Genomic DNA, 1,403 nt, shown 5'->3' on the forward strand with positions numbered 1-1,403 from the left:
TCTCAGTGCGCCCGTGAATAAGTCACTCCATTCATTCAGAAACGATAACAGGGCCTCAGTATCCCTTTCTACAAAATACAGCTGCCTCCTTTCCCTGAGCTCCCACTATGTCCCTGACTGAAGTCTCCCCACTCTCTCCTGACCCCATCCCTCACTCTCTCCTGACCCCATCCCCCCAGTCTTTCCCTGACCCATCCCACTCTCTCCTGACCCCATCCCTCACTCTCTCCTGACTCCATCCCCCACTCTCTCCACTCCATCCCCCACTCTCCTGACTCCATCCTCCACACTCTCCTGACTCCATCCCCCACTCTATCCCTGACTCCATCCCCCCTCTCCCAGACTCCATCCCCCTAGTCTCTCCTGACCCCATCCCCCCACTCTATCCCTGACTCCATCCTACTCTCCCTGACCCAATCCACCCCCCACCACGTCTCTCCCTGACTCCATCCCCCACGCTCTCCTGACTCCACTCCCCGCCACCTCTCTCTCTGAGCCCAGTCCCCCCACTCTCTCCCTGACTCCATCCCCCCATTCTCTCTCTGATCCAGCTCCCCTGGCACATGTCAGTGGCAGCCCTGAGTGAGCCCGGGTCAGGGCTTTGCCCAGGGTAGAGTCCCTTCCCCTCCCTCCAGGTCTAAGATCCTCACCTCGGACAGGGGTGGGAGATGTCTATGAGGTTCAGGAACACCTCCTTTTACACTACTAGGGGTGAAGGCAGGCCAGGACGCACCTGTCCTCCCCTGCAAGTCAGCTGGCTCAGGTGGAGTTTGGACCTGTGGATTCTGGGCTCAAGCTAACTGACCATGGTCGCACCCCGTCACATCACCTGGCCAGCAGGCAGATTCTTTACCTGCTGAGCCATCCGGGAAGCCCATGGGACCTGGCACTTGGTTCTAAAACTTGTCCTTTGATCCTCAGCTCCTGCAGAAGCCTCAGACCTGAGGCTGGAGAGGCCACGGCACAGGTAGGGGGTCGAAGTGGGACGTTAGCGCCGTGCTCGGGGCGCCTGCAGCCTTGTGTGGACATCTGGGTGGAGGAGAGAGGGTGGGTTTTGGAATCAGACAGAGCTGGGTTTCCAGCCTGGCAATGCCACACCTTGCCAAGTCCCTTCACTTTTCTGCACCTGTGTTCTCATCTGCAAAATGCGGGCAAGGCAACACTCCTCCATAAGACGGCTGTGCATGAAAGAAAATAGATGCAAAGTCTTCGGCACATGTATGAGTCAGGGTTCTGAAGAAAAGCAGAACCTCTAGGAAGGCACTAGAGACAGACACGGAGAAAGCTTGATCATAAGGAAGGAGCCCATATGATCATGGAGGCTGCAAAGTCCACAGCGCAGAGTGCTGAAATGCAGGCCAGAAAGGCAGGGAGGAGCCGCTGAGTCCAAGGCAGCCACTGGC

Source organism: Bison bison, unplaced genomic scaffold, assembly GCF_000754665.1.
Source record: "Bison bison bison isolate TAMUID 2011002044 unplaced genomic scaffold, Bison_UMD1.0 scf7180017864516, whole genome shotgun sequence".
NCBI lineage: Eukaryota > Metazoa > Chordata > Mammalia > Artiodactyla > Bovidae > Bison > Bison bison.